Raw genomic sequence first — 22572 nt, forward strand, 5'->3', positions numbered from 1 at the left:
GTAGCATCTGTTATAACGGTAACTTTTAATTTGTAATTCACAATGTAAATGGATTAATTAATAGATAAAATTCAAGCACAATCAGTTGCTTATGATAGTCTTTCCCACAAGACTTAAAAAGGCGATTCTTTTGAATGACTGTTCAGCACAGTCTAGTGAGATCTTCCAAAGTAGAAGTTCCACCATTAGATATAAGAAAGTGGGCTCTAAGTGCACCTGAGTGATCAGGACCTCATATATTTGTTATTATTATTCTACCCCACAGAAGAACAAGCCTTCCCACGGAGAAAAGAGATGGTATCAGAAGCTGTGGAAAAGAGTAAAGCAGTGTCGCTGCAGTGGAGCAGGAACGGGACAGGCAACGGTACCTGGATCTACTTTCCCACGTGAACCTGTTACGTTATTTTATTGCACGTCTGTATATGACTTATCGTTATTATAAAAGGCCCGCACTGCCACAGGTTTCTCCTAGGAGGGCCATCATGGAGTTGTGGATGGTCAGCAGGCCATCATTTTACTGCATCTGTTAGTTGTATCTCAATTCAACAGATTCACATCACTACTGTGAAGCTACACGCCACACAAGAATATATCAAATAAAACACTGAAGTATAAAAAGTGTTTTCCATCAGTTAAGACTAGAAGAAAGAACCAAAAAGGAAAACATACTAACAGTATATTTAATGATATTTTGGGAAGGAGGGGGAAACACATAGCAAGATATAAGATACTTTCCCAGAAGGAGCAGGAGGGAGCGGCAGCATTTTCAGATTTTGGCATAGCGCACGTGAGTGGCAGTATGAGCCAGGAGTAGCCAAGTGGGGTGGGCGAGTGGATCACCTTGGGCACAAATGCAGGTTTGGTCTGCAAGACGACCTTGGATTTGTGAAACGACCGGTACAGTATATAATGCTGGAAATGCTTTTGGAGGGACAGTGCTTCTTGTCTTTGTCCTACCACTTCCCTGTTTGTGTTTTCTATATGTTTTCTGAACAGGAGTCCAGTTTGAATCCCTGGCAGAGCATCTCTTCATCTTTACCTTTTGGTGAACAGTACCCATGGGACTCTTATGGCATCCATCGTTAGGGGTGCACCCTTGTACCGCTGTATATGTTTTAGGGCACCAGTGTGTTGCCCACAGAGCAGGGTATGGGCTAGTGGCAGCTACATGCTGACTTGACAGTGGCTCTGAGTGTCCTTCATTTTTGGGACATGCAGACCCTGCCATAGGGATCAATGGATTCCTACACAAAGGCAAGATGGCCACTGTAGCCTCTTGGTTTCTTTTGCCTTTACCAATTGTTCCCTTCCCCTGAATAGCTGTTGGGTGGAAGAACCATATATGGCTCTGGGGGCTGCCCATGCCACACTGGCTAGACCCTTCTCAGGGACTGCTTGTTGTCGGTATACCCTTAGGGTGGGACCTGTATGAATGGAGAGTGGAGTCAATTCGCATTCTGTGTTGTGGGTGGCTGGTTTTGGTTGTGACACACAATGGGCCTCATTACGACCCAGGCGGTAAGTTACCGCCTGGGTCGTACCCTTACCACCATGGTGTAAACTATGTTTACACCATGGTGGATGGCGGATTTACTGCCCCATTCCAAGGCGAGTGGGGCGGTAAATCCCCATTTCCCATTTTACCCTTCCCCATTCCCATTTTTGCCCCATAGGGCATAATGGGAGTGGGGAAGGCGCTAATTACGCCACCGTAAATTACGGTGGCGTAATTAGCACCAAGGTCCCTTAGCGCCATGGATTTTAACGCCTGCAAAAAGCAGGCGTTAAACTCACCATGGCGCTAAGGGAACTCGGAATCAGGCGTTAAGGGTCGGCGCCGTTTACGGCGCCGTTAACCCCTTAACGCCTGATTTGTAATGAGGCCCAATGCCTGAACCAGCCCTGACTGAAACTGGAATAAATGCAGTGTGTGCTCTGAAAGACTATGAGGTGTCTCCAATACACATTCACTGTTTTGGGTGTCTGGTTTTGGGTGAATAACCTGAATGCCTGTGTGCCTGATTGGATGCTGCCTGCATGAATGCACTAGTCTGTGTTTGGCTGACTGAACCTAGCTAAGTTGAGTGAATGGGGGACATTTGTGCATCACAAGGGACCCCACATTCACGTCCTTGTCAGAAGCTTGGAGTCTCCATGTCAGAAGCTGTAGTCAGAAGCCAGAAGAAGAAACCTGGAGTATTCTGAAGCTTGTATCCTGAATCCAGCTAGAGGAAGAAGTCTGCAAGAAATCCAAAGGCTGCTTTGCTTATTCAAGGACTGAACCAGAGAGGACCTGGACAGGCAACTTCTTCCAGGAGCTACGAGGGGACATTGTGCACCTGCTTATCGTCAACTGAAGTGTCCTGGAAGCTAGTCCTCTGTGCATGGAATCCGACAGAGGTATCTTCAAGGGTCCTGAAGAGGAGTGCCCAGACATATTGAGCACAAGAAGTCTACCAGTGTCATCCAGGGACTCGAGGCTGTTCATGACCGCTGGGAAGCCAGGTAGCTGTGTATTACCCAGAAGAGGGACATACATTGGCATAGTGCTGCCCGATGCCTGTAGCTTGCATAGTTCCAACCAACTGAAGACATTTTCAAGGGGCACTGCAACCACAACATCTGCCCACTTTTCCATGCTTGAGAAAATCCAGTATCGCTACATGAAGAGAAGTGCCCGCTGATGGGGTTCCCACCATTCCAAGCCAAAGATCGAGTCTTAAGGGTCCAGACTTTGTGGAGGTCTGCAGAGCAGTCCAGTGCTCAGGTCCAATTCACCAGAATCCATCCTGCCATGTGTGTTGCAGCTGCATCACCAAAAAGCAACACACGCAAACTTAAGAACCCCAACATCTACTTCTGCATCTGCCACCACTGAGGGTCATCCACAGAAACCAAAGAACCTATCTTCACCTCCCCAGCCTTGTTGAGGTCCACAGTAAGTTTCATCGTTGTGGGACATCCACAGACGACGTAAAACAATCTGACCAATGACCAATCTAATATGGCTGAGTATCTTGTGAACCGAGAGAGGGACAGGTTGGCTTTATTCTCCCCCAAGGGCACTCCTGGTAATGCCTTTGCAAGCAATAGCTCTAAAACAGAAACTCTTGCCAATAAATTATTTCGACTTGAGATATTATCTAAACGTGAAATCAACAAATACTGGGAAAAAGTATCCTTGGCCAATTACATTGAACACAGTATGATTCCTAGGTGTTTGCGTATTCTCATTTTTCCAGATTTCACCAATGACGAGGATCGGGACCTTGCCCAGGAATGGGAAAAGAATTTAACTCTTAGTTCTGAGAAAATGTTAAAATGATTGATTACCCACGCAGAACGTGAACATGAAAGGGTTTCTACACGAAGTGATACTTTGAAAAAAGAAATAGAAAACATGAGTAACCCCACTGCTGTCAAGGAAAATAATTATATGATATGATACCATACTCAAAGACTACCAAGACGAAATTAAAATAAGAACATTTCGTACATTTTTCTGTGACGAACGAGATTATAACAACGACAGAGTTTACACCTTTCAGGCAAAATTTGATAAGGGCCATATTGGTCCTATGGTGAAGACACCGACTATGACACCGGTTTCCTCAGAGATAGACTCAGAGGAAGAACAGCAAAACCCAACAAAGGAAGGGGGGGGACAACCCAACTCCTGTCTTATCCCACCACAGAAGGGGCTTTATGGCAGAAATCAAGAGATATAAGAAGGGAAATATTCCCAAATACAGCACCACTTCAAATAAACATGTACGTTTCAATGTCCCTTTAGGGCGAACTATCGCAACACCAACTACATTTTCAGAGGAAGAGGATCAAGGGACAGATACAGGGCGAAACACAAACACACGGCAGACACGGTCTAGCCTCAGGAATCTCAAAGCCAAGGTTGGACCAATTATGAGTGGCCTAGGATGGGCCACGGAAGGCCTATCACAATACATAGATACTGTCATCAAGAGTATTGTTCCAACTCTCCCAGCCTACCTATGTGACACAACGCACACCTTACAAATATTGCAATCCATACAATGGTCTGATCATTGCCTATTCGCTAGTTTCGATGTCAAAGCTTTATACACTTCAATACAGCACCATTTAGCACTTGATACCATAGACTTCGCGTTTCGGAACCATTCTCCTTCCTATACTGAGCATGTTGCAATGATTAAAGATTTCTTAGCATTTACCATAAACCATAACCAGTTCCTGTTTAATCGTCAATACTATGTGCAAACCATGGGTGTGGCTATGGGGGCCAAGTATGTTCCATCGTTGGCCAACCTCTTTATGGGGTACTTTGAACAACATTACATTTATAAACCACACAAATTCACCAACAATATTGTTGAATGGAAAAGGTACATTGATGACATTTTGCTTATATGGAATGGCACCGTAGAATCTTTTCTAGAATTCTCAGAGTATTTGAATGACAACTCCTTCGGCATTGAATTCTCCGGGCATGCCAGTCCAAACCAAATGGAATTCTTGGACATTATAATCAGTATTTCTAACCAGACAATACACACTCAGACTTTCAGAAAATCCACGGCTGTGAATTCTATTTTGAATGCTAAAAGTTGTCACAAACATGCAGTCACAAACAACATTCCATATAGTGAATTTTATCGAGCTCGCAGAAATTGTAGCACGCAAAGTGCTTATGAAAATGAATGTGAACTGATTTAACAGTGGTTTTTGCAACGAGGTTATTCGATGCAATGTATTTTGAAAGGAATGAAACGAGCAAATGATATATCACGTGAAGCCATTCTCTCTGTTCCCAACACTATCAAAAAACCTACTGTACATTCTGAAAGTCCAGATCATTACCAAATATGTGCAAAATACAGATGTGTTGTTCAAGTTGCTCGACAAACATTGGTACATTCTAAAATTAGATGCTGACCTACGTTCATACATCACTGAATTACCTAAATTTATTTTCACGCATAATCAGAGTCTCAGAGGCCAATTTTGCCCCTCTTTTCTTGCACCAAAACCTGTCCAGGCTGAAAAAATACCTTGGCTGCCACCAAAACCCAAGGGCTTTTTCAAATGTGGCATGTGTGATTTTTGCAAGTTTACTCTGTGCACCGATGCTTTTTCATGTCACAATGCCCTTACCATTCAAATACGTGACTTTATCAATTGCAAATCGAAATATGTAGTTTACGCAATTATTTGTGTATGTGGGAAAGTATATGTTGGCTCTACAATCAGAGAATAGCGAATACACATTAGAGAACACTTTGCTCACTTAAATAGCCCTGATCCCAAATTGCCTATCGCTATGCACTGGCAGAAATATCATCAAATGGATGATGTCAAAGATATGCGTTTCATTGGACTAATACAAGCACGTGTTCACCCAAGGGGAGGTGACCGTCAACCATTATTGCGCCAGCTGGAAGCACGTACCATCTGTCTGCTTAGATGCACAACTATGGGTCTCAACAAGGACACAGAACTACATGTCTTTCTCTAACCAGTTGATGAGTGTTGGTAATTTACTCTGTATACATGGCAATGGAATCCCTTTCATCCCTTTTGCTATTATGTTTTTGCTCTTACCCTCCAAAAACTCTCAATCACTGGGCAAGACCAAAACATGTGTGTCATATCAGCATCTTCCTTATCGCATTTTGGGCACGCTTGTCGTCCCACATTTACAAACTTAGATATTCTCATCGGGGTCATGTAGGCTCTGTGCGTTATGTACAACTGTATTTGTTGTAATCTGGCATTTCTGGACACCTTCTTGTGGTATCCCATAGCACGCTCCCACATCCCATCGGTCATCTGTGCTCCCACCTCTGTTTCCCAATCCAGCCTCAAATGCGTCAAATCCTTCCCTACCCGGGTCATCACCATCTCATACAGTCTAGAGATCTCGTGCCTTCCTTCTGACATGTCATATATTGTCCCCATGGTGGCGTCTGGCTCCTCCGCCAATACAGTCTCAGGCCAGGTTTTACGAATAATCTGCACCAGCCCTAGATATGTGACATATTGGCCTCTGTGCAAGCCTGCCTCTTCCCCCTAATTCTTCAAAATCCTTAATGACCCCCTCTTGCCAGACATCTCCCAATGTAACCAGCCCAACCGACTCCCAGTAGGTCCTGATTATCATTCTTAGTTGTGCGTCTTCCCCTGCCAAGGCCACCAGCGGCACTTGCGGGGAACACGGGTACGGGTTCTCCATCAGTCGACATACTCTACGCCACATCTTCCACCCAAGCAACATCATACCCGGGCGCTCCTTCATTTCAAGTCTAGGCAACCAAATAATTTCCTTTAGGTAAAACGGAGTACATTCCTGTCCAAACAGCCTAAATTCAGGAGTTACCCCATCAGAGAGCCATTTGGCCACATATTGCAACTGGCCAGCTACATAATAGGCCTCAAAATTTGGCAGCTTAATACCTCCTCTTTCATAGAAGTTCTGCAACTTCCATAACGCCACTCTATTCCGAGTGCCATGCCATAGGAAGTCTCTGCACATACTATTCAGCTTGGCAAAAAACTTTTTAGGTATTATGTACGGAATAATACTGAAAAAATGTAAGAGCCTGGGCAGGACCACCATTTTGAGCATCGCCTCCCGTCCCATCATCGCCAGCGGCAACTTCTCCCAAAACTTCATACTTATACAGATTTTTCCCACAGCCACCTCGGTATTATGCAAATGCTCCTCCTCTACCGTATGATACACATCTATTCCGAGGTAGCGGAAGGAGCCAACCGCCCATGGTACCGACAACACTGGCAACCGCTCCAGAGGGGTTCCTCTGTAGCTACCCAATGGGAACATGCTCGATTTTTGGGGGTTCACCGCTATGCCGGACAGTTCTGCATACCTTTCCATTACCTCTAGAATATATTGAAGATTTTCCTCCAGATATTTCAGATATAATAGCAAATCGTCAACATATAAGGATATTAGATGTTTCTCTCCCCCCACCTCAATGCCTATCATGTCATATTGTTGTCTAAAGTACACTGATAGGGGCTCCAGGGCCAGAATATATAAAATCGGGGACCAGGGGCACCCTTGTCTGGTGCCTCTGCTAAGTTGCCATCTCTCGGATATCACCGATCCTGTGCGTACCCTAACCAGCGGTTCACTGTACAGCAATTTCACCCACCTAACATCGCCCGGCCCCATCCCGTATTCTCTCAGGGCCTCCAGCAACCATGGCCACCTCACTGAATCGAAAGCTTTGACTGCATCTAGGGACACAACCGCCATTTCACCCTCACTCTTGTTCCCCTCTTCAATCACCCGGTGGAGTCGCCTATGGTTGTGGGTTATATTCCTGTTGGGGACATAACCTGTCTGGTCCGGGTGTATCAGTTTACTAATAACTCTACGCAGCGTATTGGCCAGGACCGCCGTCAATATCTTGCTGTCCTGGTTAAACATTGACAAAGGTCTATAGGAGCTGCAGCTATGCACTGGCTTGTTGGGCTTAGGAAGCGGTATAATTATCGCTTCTCTAAGCGATTCCGGCAGCTGCCCACCTCAAAAGACTCCTTGAGCATTTCTAGCATTGGGGGGGGAGTACCTCCTCTCTATATGCTTTATAAAACTCGCTAGGGAGTCCGTCCGCACCCGGGGTCTTACAGGTGGGCAACTGCTTCACCACCTCCTCCAATTCCTCTAGACTAATCGGTGCATCCAGCTCCTCCCTTTCTTCGGCACTAATCTTAGGTAATTCCATGTCTCTTAAAGTTTCTCTCATCTCCTCTCGATTGCCCCCCCCTTTGTCCTCATATAATGCCCTGTAATAGTCTGAGAATGCCTTGTTGACTCCCTCTTGAGTGTCCGTTACCTCCCCATCCTCTCTGGTTATCGTCCTAATCGGGGGCCTAGGGGTTTCGCTCTTATATGACCACGCCAAAAGATGGCCGGTTTTATCCCCACCTGCATGTTGTCTCTCAACATACTTCTTATAGTTAAGGTTGCAGAGCCTTTCCCAAAGCTCTGCACACCGCTGCTGCAGTTTGAATACTAGTTCCGCATCCCCTCCTGCCCTATTGATTTCCCGTTCCAGTTCACCTTCGGCTTCCCCTAACTCCATTAGGACCCCACCCTGTAGGCCCTTTGATTTAGCAATAGCAGCTCCCCGCAATACCACCTTAAAGGCTTCCCAGAGCGTGCCCGCTGAATCCACACTGCCAGTGTTTTCCTCGAAATAATGTGTGATCTCATCCATGATATCCTCTCTAAAGACCGGGTCCCTGAGCGCCTCAGCCCGGAGGCGCCACGTCGGTATCCGCGCTCTGGGGAGGCAGTACTGCCAGCCCAGAACCAGGGGCGAGTGGTCCGACAGGACCCTCGCTTTGTAGTCTATTTCGGTGGACTCTATCACCACATCTGGTGTGGCAAAAAAATAATCAAGTCTCGTATGCAGTTGTTGCGGGGCTGAGTAATGCGAGTACTGTGTTTCATTAGGATGTTTCAGCCTCCAAACATCTGCCAGCCCAAAGTCGTTGAGCAGTGTCTGCAATGCATTGGCCGCTGGGGTGGGCCTATCAATCTTATCATCAGATCTGTCTACCTTTGGGTTGAGCATGCAGTTAAAATCCCCTCCCCAAATAACCGCTCCCCCCATACACGCACCCAGGTTGGTACACAGAGTCCTAAAATATGCCGCCGTATTTTGATTGGGGGCATACATATTTATAATGCACACCTCCCTATTCTCCACCAGTGCCTTCAATATGACTAACCTCCCCTCCGTATCCACCACCTCTTGTGTAAGTTGGAGCGGAATGTGCAGTGCCACCCAGACCAACACTCCTCTAGCGTAGGCAGAATACGGAGAGCCTACTACAGTACCTCTCCACTTCTTCCCCACCAGTTCCAACTTTTGCCGGGTCAGATGCGTCTCTTGCAACAGTGCAATATCGATCTTCTGTCTTTTCAAATACATCATGACTTTGTTCCTCTTTAAGTAACTATTGAGTCCCCTGACATTCCACGTTACGATCTTAAGGTCCCTGTCAAGAATCCCACTCCTGTGCGAGTAGCTGGGGCATACACTGTTGCCAAACTGCCTAACAGAAACAAATGCCTTTATTTCAGGGCCCTCCTATGTCCAAAGTGCAGGCAAATGACTTGGGACCAGCCCTTCTGGCATAGAAGTCCTCAAACACCTGAAAACGAACAGAAGACTACATTTCCCAGAGGCCCCGCGCGACAGCGAGCCTCTGGGAAGCTTTGGGACCACGCCCGTCCAATCGCGCATGCGCGCAGAACCCATGCGGATCCCCGCTTGCGCTACAGACTCTCCGCCAGAGAAGACGTGTCTCCGCGGGCTCCTGCAGGCTGCTGTCAGCGGGGCCATTCCCCGCCTACGAACACTGCAGGCCCCGCTGCTTGCTTGAGATAAGTGCTTTCACTCATTGGTTGGGAACGAGGGCATGTGGGGAGTTTTTGTGCTACTAACCCGCTCCGACTCGGGGCCTTGACACACCGCGGATTGGGCTCTGGCACCGACACCATTAACCCTTGGTTGGCAGACTTGCATGCCGGACTCCAATATCGTAGTGAACCGGGGCACCCGGCATCGTTAACCCTTGCTTGGCAGAGCAGCATGCTGGATTCTATGTTGTAGCGAACCGGCACCATTAACCTTGAATTCTTAGAGTTGCACGCCGCATGCTGACTCTCGCAACACTCGAGCTAGTCGAGTTCATAAATGTCTAACGCTGTTAAGCACCAAGTTCATAGGTGTTTTATTTCTTGTAGTGGCAGAGCGCCGACTACGCGGCCTCGTTAAAGAACATTGGAGTGATCGATCCATGACAGAATCCCGTACTTCTGAAGCTAAGTGCCTTAACCTTTTGTGTGGTTGAAATGCTCTCGTGTTAATGTTTTTTGGGCATTTACCTGTGTATCTGAATCCATGGGAGCTCTCTGAGAAATGTGCTACGGTAAAATCTATGAATCTATGAATGTGATATGGTATTGCCTAATGTATCCAAGCCTAGAGAAGTAATCTGGGTGTTGTAATTGGTAAGCACGAGAAAGTGCAAAGTGCATGAGTCTGGCAGTATCTGAGAGTCCATGGAATGCCCAGGAGGGCTGAACGTCTATTTCCCTGAACTACCCCATCCCTATCCAAAACCTCTCCCTTTCCCTCAACCCGGTTTACCAAATTCCCCCTACCCATCCAAACCAGCGGACCCTAACCCTCTTTCCCCGGCGGGTCGCGGATGCCTGAGTGCTGAATATCCCAGGCGCCAAGACCCAACGGGGAGGCAGGTGTACGTGCTACCTCCGCGCAAGACAACGTTCCTGACAGGAGCGCAAGCCCAAGTATTGCCAAGCGCCTGGGTAGCACGTCGCCATGGAAGAGATTTTAAATGCCTTACGTGATTTAAAACACGAATTGCAAACTACTCGGCATGATTATGCAAACTTGGCGGGTCAGGTCCATGCCCTTACGGTGCAAGCCAATGCCCAAGCTGTTCCGTTGCCTCCGGACCTAACTCCACCTGCCCCAGTCCAGGTATCGGTGACCACGGAAGCCCCTATTCCCTTGTCAGCCCCCGAAAGGTATCATGGGGATCCGCATAAATTCAATCAGTTCATCATGCAATGCCAGTTGCATTTTATTACTAAGCCAAATGTCTTTCGTACCTCCCAGGCTCGTTCGGCTTTTGTGATCTCTTACCTTGGGGGGGACGCTGCATCTTGGGCTACACCATTAGTGTCTAAGGACGATGAGCTTTTATACCAATGGGACATGTTCCTTGAGGAGTTTGGGAAGATTTTCAATCATAGGGCGGCGACCCTGATTAAAGACCGAGAGCTTCTCACCTTGCGTCAAGGAGGCAGGGATTTAGTTTCTTATGTCACTACGTTTAATAGGTTGGCAGTAGAAACGGATTGGCCCCAAGAAAAACGCCTGGCCTTATTCTACCAAGGGTTGCGGGACGAAACTAAGGACCTCATAGCACAGGTTGATCCCCAACCAGAAACGTGTTCAGCAATGATTGACTTAGCCTTACGGTTAGACCAAAGGCAGAGTGACAGGAAACTAGACAGGAAAAAATGGGAGGCAAGGCCCCTAGTACGACTAGAGGTTAAAAATACTAGAGTAGAGAAACCCTCCGAAGAACCAATGCAGGTAGGAACAGTGCGAGGCCCTCTCAGTAAGGAAGAAAAAGACAAGAGACGTCGTGAGAAACTCTGTCTTTACTGTGGAAAGGCAGGACATTTTGTTCGAGATTGCACCAGCAAGCCTAAGGGAGAGCAGTCGGGAAACGAAGAAGCTCGCCTGTAAGGGTGGCCCCGGCGAGCCAATCTGAAGACACCCCTATTCAGCAATCAAAATTCACACATGTAACAGTTTCCGGCACATTAGTTGGGAAGATCAGCGTATACCAGTTAAGCTGATGATAGACTCAGGAGCTACCGGGAACTTCATTGACACAACCTTGGCACATCAGTTAGGTATTCCTCTAACCCTTAAGAAGCATGAGGAAGAAGTGAAATCCGTAGATGGATCACCCCTAATCTCAGGTCGCATAACTCAGCAAACCAGGTGGTTACATTTGGAATGCGATACGCAGCATCATGAGGACATCAGGTTCGATGTTATCGCAGCACCCCAATTTGGAATAATTCTAGGGTTACCTTGGTTGGGTACCCATAATCCAGACGTAGACTGGGTTCAAGCGTCGTTGTGTTTCCCGTCAAGCTACTGCTCTAAGACCTGTCTGCATGTTGGTAAGGTGTCAACGAAGGAAGAACAAGTAATAGGAAGTACCGAAACTACGTTACCCGCAGTGTACGAGAACTATAGGGATGTATTCAGTAAAACCGCTGCCGAGACCTTGCCGCCCCACCGAACCTTTGACTGCAGGATAGACCTAGAACCTGGTGCATCGATGCCTTGCAGCAGAATATATGCTCTAACGGAAGCAGAAAATGAACACTTAAAAGCCTACATCGAAACTAACCTAGCCAATGGGTTTATACGCCATTCTAAGTCACCTGTCTCGTCCCCCTTATTCTTCGTCCCAAAAAAGACCGGGGACTTGAGGACATGCATTGACTATAGAGCCATAAACCGTATAACCATAAAGAACAGGTACCCCCTGCCGTTAATATCCACTCTGTTGGATCAGGTGCGAGACGCTAAGATATTCACCAAACTAGACTTACGAGGAGCCTACCATCTAGTGCGGGTGCGTGAGGGTGACGAATGGAAGACTGCTTTTCGGACCAAGTTTGGCCTTTACGAGTATCAAGTCATGCCATTCGGGCTCTGCAACGCACCGGCCGCTTTCCAGCACTTCCTGGATGAAGTTTTGCGGGGGTATCTAGACGTTTTTACCATGGTGTATATCGACAACATCCTTATTTATTCTCACAACCTGGAGGAACATCAAAAACATGTGGAAGCAGTCCTACAACGCCTAAGGGAACACCAACTCTACGCAAAACTAGAAAAGTGCGAATTTCATCAGTCCACTATAGAGTTCTTAGGTTTTGTTTTATCCCTAGACGGCATAACCATGGACAATAAGAAAGTGAAAGCCATTCTGGGGTGGCCTTCTCCTACGTCAGTGAAGGAAGTTCAAACGGTGTGAGGCTTTGCCAACTTTTATCGACGGTTTATTAATGGGTTTGCAAAGATGGTGCAACCTATTACCCGTCTACTCAAAAAGGGAATTACGTTCCTTTGGGATGCAGCTGCAGAGACTGGTTTCCAAGCCCTGAAAAACGCATTTGCTTCAGCCCCTGTGTTGCTTCATCCAGACCCCGATCACCCCTACATAGTAGAAACTGATGCCTCCAGCTATGCGCTGGGTGCAATTCTGTCACAAGGGGACAATTCAGGTCAACTACATCCGGTTGCATACTATTCGCGCTCGCTACTTCCTGCAGAGCGTAACTATGTGATAGCAGACCGGGAACTTCTTGCAATTAAGGTGGCCTTCGATGAGTGGCGTCACTACTTGATGGGTGCCCGTCACACCATCACCATATTAACGGATCATAGGAATTTACAATTCCTGAAATCAGCCAAGGCCCTAAGCCCCAGACAACTACGTTGGGCGATGCTATTTGCTGAGTACGATTTTATAGTGACTTATCGTCCTGGAACTGAAAATAAGAAAGCCGATATCCTATCTCGCTACCCAGAACCAGATCCTAAAACACTTGAGGAGGAACCAAGGCCCATCGTGCCTTCCGCACGCATCATAGGCAGCGTCACCGTGGATGACATGTTCAATGACATTAGGAATGCAATGACTGCTCAGGAACTAGCACGATGGAATGACCCTAAGAATTCACGAACCATCAAAGAGGGACTTCCTTTCCAAGGAGCGACTTTATATTTACCTACCACAGCCATACAACTGCAAGCTATTAAATGGTGTCATGATTCGCCATATGTGGGACACCCGGGGGTTGCCAAAACCTGCGAATTATTGAGGCGTCTTTTCTGGTGGCCTAAGCTACGACGAGACGTCCAGCGTTATGTACTAAATTGTGAATGTTGCTTGAGGAACAAAGCGGACCATCAAAGACCTGCCGGAATGCTGCAACCACTACCGACACCACCAACGCCCTGGCATACTGTTTCCTTGGATTTGATTGTGGACTTACCCGCTAGCCATGGCCTCACCACAATTATAGTAGTAGTAGACTCTTTCAGCAAGCTGGCTCATTTCATACCTTGTAAGGGGGTTCCTACGGCCAAAGAATTAGTCGAGCTTTTCCTCCAAAATATCGTAAGGTTACATGGCATCCCTCAATGTATGGTATCTGATCGGGGTTCTCAGTTTACGTCTCGTTTCTGGCGGGCTTTCTGTACATCAACTGGTATTGATATGAGACTGTCTACCAGTTACCACCCAGAAACAGACGGACAAACTGAACGAGTCAACCAAACACTCGAACAGTATTTACGATGCATGACCTATGATAATAATGCTTCTTGAGCTGATACTCTCTGGTTGGCAGAATTGGCTTATAATAATGCTGTACATTCATCTACCAAAATAACACCCTTTTATGGTACCTATGGTTATCATCCGCGATTCCAACCCGTTCCCCATGGGGCTGTTGACATGGTACCTGTGGCTCAAACACACAGAGAACACTTAGTAAAGATTTGGAAAAATATCCTTACGAATTTAAACAAAGCAAAACTAGCATACAAAGCGTCTGCTGATAAGAAAAGACGACCAGGCCCCCAGTACAGAATTGGTGATAAGGTCTGGTTGGCTACACGGAATCTCCACTTACATGGTCCCAAGAAGTTTCAGCCAAGATTTATAGGCCCATTCTTGCTAGAGAAAGTTATAAACCCAGTAGCCATCCATCTAACTTTACCACCTCAGATGCGTATACACCCAGTGTTTCACGTGTCTCTCATAAAGCCGGCACCCGCATCCATTCACCTTAAAAGTCCTCCCCCCATCGACGTACAGGGAAACCCAGAATATGAGATACAGGCTATTTTGGATTCACGTATACAACATGGGGTACTACAATATTTAATAGATTGGCTGGGGTATGGACCCGAAGAACGATCTTGGGAGCCAGCGACCAATGTTCATGCCTCTCGTTTGGTCCGACGGTTTCATGTCAACAACCCTACCAAACCGGGACCTGTTGGGAGGGGGAGTACTGTCAAGAATCCAACTCCTGTGCGAGTAGCTGGGGCATACACTGTTGCCAAACTGCCTAACAGAAACAAATGCCTTTATTTCAGGGCCCTCCTATGTCCAAAGTGCAGGCAAATGACTTGGGACCAGCCCTTCTGGCATAGAAGTCCTCAAACACCTGAAAACGAACAGAAGACTACATTTCCCAGAGGCCCCGCGCGACCGCGAGCCTCTGGGAAGCTTTGGGACCACGCCCGTCCAATCGCGCATGCGCGCAGAACCCACGCGGATCCGCGCTTGCGCTACAGACTCTCCGCCAGAGAAGACGTGTCTCCGCGGGCTCCTGCAGGCTGCTGTCAGCGGGGCCATTCCCCGCCTGCGAACACTGCAGGCCCCGCTGCTTGCTTGAGATAAGTGCTTTCACTCATTGGTTGGGAACAAGGGCGTGTGGGGAGTTTTTGTGCTACTAACCCGCTCCGACTCTGGGCCTTGAAACACCGCGGATTGGGCTCCGGCACCGGCACCATTAACCCTTGGTTGGCAGACTTGCATGCCGGACTCCAATATCGTAGTGAACCGGGGCACCCGGCATCGTTAACCCTTGCTTGGCAGAGCAGCATGCTGGATTCTATGTTGTAGCGAACCGGCACCATTTACCTTGAATTCTTAGAGTTGCACGCCGCATGCTGACTCTCGCAACACTCGAGCTAGTCGAGTTCATAAATGTCTAACGCTGTAAAGCACCAAGCTCATAGGTGTTTTATTTCTTGTAGTAGCAGAGCGCCGACTACGCGGCCTCGTTAAAGAACATTGGAGTGATCGATCCATGACAGAATCCCGTACTTCTGAAGCTAAGTGCCTTAACCTTTTGTGTGGTTGAAATGCTCTCGTGTTAATGTTTTGGGGGCATTTACCTGTGTGTCTGAATCCATGGGAGCTCTCTGAGAAATGTGCTACGGTAAAATCTATGAATCTATGAATGTGATATGGTATTGCCTAATGCATCCAAGCCTAGAGAAGTAATATGGGTGTTGTAATTGGTAAGCACGAGAAAGTGCAAAGTGCATGAGTCTGGCAGTATCTGAGAGTCCACGGAATGCCCAGGAGGGCTGAACGTCTATTTCCCTGAACAACCCCATCCCTATCCAAAACCTCTCCCTTTCCCTCAACCCGGTTTACCAAATTCCCCCTACCCATCCAAACCAGCGGACCCTAACCCTCTTTCCCCGGCGGGTCGCGGATGCCTGAGTGCTGAATATCCCAGGCGCCAAGACCCAACGGGGAGGCAGGTGTACGTGCTACCTCCGCGCAAGACAATGTTCCTGACAGTCCCCCATAGCTCATGAGTGTCCTCCCCCCTTCCGTGTAGCGAATCCCACTTGCCCACGCGATATCGATACAGCCCTCTGACTTTTACTTGTAGCTTCTTGTACTCCCCATAACTATATACACCACAAATTCCCCGCTTCCCTCCCCACCCTCTACCCATCCCTTCCCCAACACCACACACCCCAACTGCTGCCCAGCTCCATTCTCGGAACTCAGGCACCCCCACATCTAGCCCTGCAAGCACCAAACAATGCCCAGAGCTCAGTAGGGTGAAGTTGCCCTAATGGCCACTTAACTAAAGTTGCTAAGTGGGGTAAAGAGATCCACTCTGCAAGGCTCCCCTAAATACAGTAATAGTAACAGTGCTCATAATATTTTGTGCAACAGTCTGACCTTCTCTCCCGAAGGCCGCGCAAATTACTATAATCAAGTCCCATAGATCTATACCACGCCATCTTGTGGAACCCTCCTCGTGCACTACTTATCTCCTCCATCTCCTCTTCCCGTCCGAACGTCAGGCTCCTGGGGACATCCCTGCGCGTCGAGCCATCCCATGGCGTCCTCCGGAGTCTCAAAAAACAAAGTTTTGTGTTTATGAAAAACTTTCAATTTTGCCGGATACAGCAACATGTATTTATGGCCCGCCTCTCTCAATCTCTGCTTTACCGTCCCAAAGTTCATGCGGCTACGCTGCACAGTCGGGGTATAGTCCGGGTAGGCCGTGATGTTCGCCGCTACTCGTGTAATCGTTCCTCCCTTGCGGAAGTGTTCCAATATCCTCTCCCGGTCCCGGTAATTAAGGATTTTGGCTATTACTGGCCTAGGCGGGTTTCCTGGCGGCGGCCTCCTTGTTAGAGCTCTATGCGCACGTTCCACCGCAAATCCTTGAGATAAGGCTCCTCCTGGTATCTCCTGCAGCAGCATAGACTCAATGAACTCCGTAGGATCGTGGCCCTCCGATCCCTCCGGCAGGCCCACGATGCGAAAGTTGTTTCATCGGGCGCGTCCTTCCGCCTCCTCTGCTCTGCTCTCCAAGTTGCCCACTCTCTGTACCAGGGTATGCAATTCGGCCTTATGGGAGGCACAATCCGCGGTATTCGGGCTCACCTCTTTCTCGAGGGTCTCTGTGCGCTCCGCCAAGGCCCTGACGTCCTGCCGGAGTAGATTCACTTCCTCCTGCACCTCACCGACCTTAAGATCCAATGCCGTTTTCAGCTCAGTTACGGCCAGTTCAAGTTTAGCTTCCCAGGCCGCCTTTAAGTCCGCAGTCGCAGCTAGGACCTCTTGGTTGGTACCCGTCGCTGTCATGCTGCCTGTAGGCAACTTGTCCTTACTCTTGGAATTCTCCGGACCAGGGGACGTCTTAGCAAAGTCGTCCAAGGTGGGCTGCTTCGCCTTCGGCCTCACCGTTCTACTAGACATGACCCAGAGGACCTGTGTTCTGCACAAGTTCCAAATGCGCACACAGTACGCCTCTATCGCTCGATCATCGTGCGGCCTGCTCCTTCCTTTGTTCCGGTCGTTGGTCGGCCATTTTGTGTCGTCTTTCGTCTCCGGCGCTCCTTATCTTTTTTGCACAAAACTCCACCGCCGTTCCTCCCACGGCTTCCAAAAGTTCATCAAGCGCGGTAAGACCATTCACACACCGACATGTGTGTTTTCAGCAGTCGTAGGCACGTCGTTATGCACTATTCCGCCAGGATCATTTCAGGATCTCGGGAGCTCCTCCAGATCACGTCCTCCTACATGGCCCTCATAGCCACGCCCCACTTCCTCAAACATTCGCCATAAATCTAACACTTCTCTCCGGTTCTGTAACTGTTTCCGTTTGTATCGCGCTAGCAAATGTGTTGATACTAGGTCCAACACACTTTTGTCAAATGATCCTCCTTCTGGCCAAATTGGTGTAACCCCGTCTCCCTTTATCTCAGTGATCCACTGATCGTGATACTTCTGTATCCTGTCGCTATAAAGTGCAAGGTGCTGGCAAATATGTGCTAGTGGTGTAACTCCCCCCATGGCAATCTCTTTTTCCTTCTGGTGTATTCTAGTACCTTTGAATCTCTTCCCACCTCTTACTTGTATTTCAATTACAATATGTAGAAATAATACGTTCTTTATCAATGCTCACAATTACCATATGTCACATTAGCTTTCTGAGAGGTGTTACCTGATCACCTCTCACAGTTTATTTCTTCTGCTTTACCTTGTATCGATCACAAATTACTTGTGTTAAAATACTTTAGCGTGTTCAACAAGACATATACATAAAAGCAGACCAACAAACATATTATCATGCAACATACACTGCGCATTTCTTTCCCTATTCCCGTTACTGACCCTGTTTTTTCTTCTTCCCTATACTATCCACTATTTCGCATTCACTCCTCCCCCCCTCTTTCACCTTTATTATGTCTCAAGATTTCTTACTTCCATGGAAAAAGAATATTCTAAAAACTACTCCGAGCCTACATGAGACCCCTACTATTTTTCTCTTTATCTCTGTTCTGCACTTGGTCGGGACAAATGCTACGCAGCGCCGCCTTCTACCCCCTACGGGCTAGGATACCACTTCTCTTCTTCTTCTCACTTCTTACAACACCTAATGGCCATATAAAGGATAGATCAGAAAAGCTTCACCGTCACTCACGCAGACCCTATTCTTGGCTACCTTCCCTTTGTTGCTAATTCCCTTCTTCCCGTATTTCCCCCTTACCTTCCTTGGGGGTCTTTGCAACTGGGACTCCACGTGTTCAGTCAGGTACTCCGAGGGTCGCTGCTTGCAGCCGGACCACGCTCAGGTCCGTCCCCCAACCAAGCCGTGGCCTGCCTTGGCGAGCAGCTTTTGATCGGGTATTCGTCAACCGGGAACCCTTGACCCTTTCTTCTTGGTGTGCACAGTCTGGTCAACCGCGGAGGTGATGGTTCTGCTGGGGAGTGCCCTACATCTCGCTGCCGGGCGGCGCAGGCCTCAAGGCACCTCTCTAAATCACGTTGCGGGGGTCACCAAAAATGTAGGTGCCTTTCCCCGTCTTCCTACGTGTGAGAGAAAAAAAGAAATAAATAACAGGCAAAACCCCTTGTCGGGGAGAGAGGCACTGAGACCCGGCTGCAAGAGTTCAAAGGATGGTTTATTTCTCCAGCTAGGAAATAACCCAAAAAAAAACTCCCTCCCATTACATCAGTGTCAACATTTATATTAATTAAAGTAACTCTAACAAAAAATACTAAATGGACCCGATTGGCCAGACGGTGTGGTGCTGTAGGTGTGGGTAGCATCTCTTCCTCCTGGTTGGCTGAGTAGCTGACGGACGTCAAATATCTGGTGCTCCATGCAGGTCAGGGTCCGCTCACTGTGGTCACTACCTAAGCTAGTATTGTTGCATACTAAATGACAAATTATTTAAAACATTTTATGCTACTCGTCACATTTCTACATAAGTTAGACACAATGAATATTGTCAGTACAATTGGGTCATTCGTGGCTTTAATTGAAGGCCTTGACCTTTATTGTGCATGTAAAAGAATCAGGCTACGTTTCGCCTCTCTTTCTAAGTTTCAAACTCATTAGTGCAGGTAAAAGCATATATATATAATAATAAAAATGCTTAAGGTTAGTAGTGGGGGGTGTTGGGTGGGTTTCGCAGCACAGGCGAGGGTCTGGCACTTGAAAGAAATACCTTACAGGGGGTTCAGGGTCAGGATGACAATACATTGTTTTAATGGGGGTGGGTGGCTTGCACGTTTATGAGGACGAATCGAGCAGAAAGTGCTTAGCTCATCTTGGTTCACATCCAGCCTCAGCGTGAGAATGGAAGTGCAGAGCTTTCCTTCGGGGGGGGGGGGGGGGGGGTGGGTGTGTGTGTGTGTGTGTGTGTGTGTGTGTGTGTGTGTGTGTGTGTGTGTGTGTGTGTGTGTGTGTGTGTGTGTGTGTGTGTGTGTGTGTGTGTGTGAGATAGATAGTGATATATTGCGATTGCTGTACTATCGCAGTGAGGCCTGTTTACCCAAGATGGAGTCGAAAGGGGCAGAAAAGATGGATGCCCTGTGTCCTGCTCAGTAGTCCCATCTATGCAGCAGTCAACCGTGGTTAACTTTACATAAGGGCAAGGGGCAATACCACTACCGGAGGCACGCGGTCCAAGCCTTGTACTGAGGAGCGTACGACGCGAGGGGGCCTGAGGACCTCTCGCTCCCATACACTACACAATGCAGCCTAATAATAATCAGAGCTCTAATCAAGGTTTTTTTTTCTAATATCAGCATTTTTTCCAGGTCTCGCAGTCATGTGACCACAAATTGACACGTGACGCATCACGCTTTTTGGGCACACACTAGGTTCTTTCCTCTCCCGGTACGCCTTGCATTGTTCACGCGTACCGAGATGTAGGAATACCAGACGCTGGAGCACCGACTGCTGATTATTTCAGATAAGATGCATCTAGTGCAAGTTTAGAACTCGGCAATAGAACATGCATTTCCGTCAGTGTTTTGAACGGAATAGGTTGGGAAAGTGAAACTGTTCACCAACCCAAACCTTTACATTGAAGTCTTTTTGTTTTCCTTTTCTCCTCTTTATTTCCCAGACCACCCCAATAATGGACATTACATCAGTACCTAAGATTGATGCCCTTATTTGACGCAACGTTGCACACCAACTTTGTCAATTAACAATACGAGAAAGCAACAGGTAAACATTACGGAAAGTTGTGAGCAGCTTTCATAAAGTTCTGCATAAAACTTGTTACAGGTACACCGTACCAATTTTTGCTAACGGTCCTACTATTAGAAGTTTACCACGAGAAACGGGACGATGGCACAATCAGTTTGGTAAAATACTTTTCATGTACTAGTTGCACAGACTTGCCCTGATAGATCCACTTAATAACTATTTAGTCAAAAAGCACATGTGGGACTTCTTCTTGCACTATATAGTGGGGTTTTCGAACGGGCGCAGCAGGCCTTGGCAGGCGGTTTACATGGGGTTGTGGTTATTGCTGCACATGAAGCCACAATGTATGCATGTAATATTAGTAACACACCCAATGGTAATACTCCGGTATCTTGGCACATCAAAGACAGGCACAGGCTATTTGGAGGATCACTCTTACAAATGTAGTTCAATGATGGTGACAATACATAATGAAGCTCATGATGCCTCCGACATTTGTTTTTTGTTTTTGTTTCTGTTTCGGGCTTGGGCATTGAACACGTGGACATGTGATGCCATGTTCCTGCTGACATGAACTCAAATTCTTTTGTGCGTTATGGTAATGTATTGATCCAAAACTGGTTCCACTAATGTGCTTGATGTTATTTCTGTTATCTATACCCTTGATCTCTCATGCATGGTGACCACATTCAATGCAACTTTGGGGTTCTTTATGAATGTTGTTTTGAAAATGTTTTGTACAATATGTTTTTGGTTTGTATCATTTGTTGCTTGTAAAATACAGAGTCTTGCCTTGAGAAAGACTGTTGAAGGTCGAAACACGTGTCGGCAGACTTCTCTGGCATTCCTAACAGAAGAATTCAAATACATTCTTCTTTTACAACTACCTATGTTTCAGCTCGATGATTGATCTACATTAGCATTCTAACATATTTTTGGGTCTAGCAGCGCAATTAACTAAGAGGAACTAAACCCCTCCCTGTTAACCCTTGTTCATTTGTTGTAGGCCTGAGGTTCCTACTAGTTCCACTACTTTGCAGCAGCTAGTGGTGTTTGTATAGGGAGATCCACCTTGCTGACTGTTTTGCTAGAGCGCTTCCGTTTACTGGCATACCTCATTTCTACTGTTCACCAACCCGACTAAGGAGACCACTGCGGCAGACCTTCATTGCTGCCTTTCCGACATTGCCTGGATGCCTTCCCCTGCTCAACACAGACATCCCCGTGACTCCTTCTTCCATCCTCAGGGTTCATCCAGGGGACCCAGATACATTTTGGAAACTTTTTTCCTGTGACTTTCCAGTTACTTCGGGGTGGTGGGATCTGTGGCAATAAGAGCAGACACTTTCTGAACATATAAGGATTGTGCTGCAATATACAAAGTAAAGTAAAACTAATGTTTTCTTCCAGGTTACCCAGGTGGGGGATCCTCACACAGTATTGTATTTGTACACCAAAGAAAGCATTCTGCCAATGTTCTAAGTATTAACTGCATTTCTACATCAATGTCTATGAGGATAACCATTGCCTAAGAATGTAATGGGTTTTAATAACTGTCATGAGCTGGTGCATTTTAACTGACTATAAGGGTAACTATGGTGACACCCAGGGCTGTATCTATTGAGTTAACCATTTGATCAGATTTTTAAGTACAATGTGAGTCTTATTTATTTGTATATAACTTTGTATCCCTTAATAAAAGACCTGTATTGGCACATAACACAGTGTGTAGATATTCCTTTGTGGGGGCTTGGGGATTCACTGTACCTAAGAAGAAGCCTGCATACCCACCCTTGAGTCTCAGCTTGACTGCTCATCCATTGCTACCAATTGAGCATGACAGTGGTGGGAAGGAACCTGCTCAAGCCAGAGGGCCGTTTAGGTGTAACTCTGAGAACTACCAGGTTAGC

The sequence above is a fragment of the Ambystoma mexicanum genome, chromosome 5q (assembly GCF_040938575.1).
Source record: "Ambystoma mexicanum isolate Mex_15411 chromosome 5q, UKY_AmexF1_1, whole genome shotgun sequence".
NCBI lineage: Eukaryota > Metazoa > Chordata > Amphibia > Caudata > Ambystomatidae > Ambystoma > Ambystoma mexicanum.